This window comes from Gavialis gangeticus, unplaced genomic scaffold (genome assembly GCF_001723915.1).
Source record: "Gavialis gangeticus isolate Ggan-Ray unplaced genomic scaffold, GavGan_comp1, whole genome shotgun sequence".
Lineage (NCBI taxonomy): Eukaryota > Metazoa > Chordata > Crocodylia > Gavialidae > Gavialis > Gavialis gangeticus.
In genome coordinates, this window is record NW_017729029.1 from 45,494,665 (window position 1) to 45,494,930 (window position 266).

General features: G+C 39.5%; 1 protein-coding gene across 3 annotated transcripts in view; it reads left to right on the forward strand.

Annotated features, from left to right (window-relative positions):
* Positions 1-266, forward strand: part of AMOT (angiomotin) — a 96,571-nt gene that overhangs the window by 49,415 nt on the left and 46,890 nt on the right. The window lies entirely within an intron of this gene.

Sequence of the window (266 nt, forward strand, 5' to 3'; positions counted from 1 at the left end):
AACAAATATAAGACTAAACTTTTAGCTGCTAAACCATAAATTATGGAGCCCCCCCCCTTTAAACAAACTGTCATTAAAACAGTAAGCCTTCTGTGCAATTAAACATACTACTGCAGAATGGATTGGGCATTTGAAAAGTGCACATCTTTTAAAATGGGAATGCTTTCTGGATGCCAAGCAGGGGCAATGGATGGCTCTGCAGCCTCTTTCTGGAATGACACGAGTGGTTTTTTTTTTCTATTAATGCTGTTTTCCATGCAGTGGTG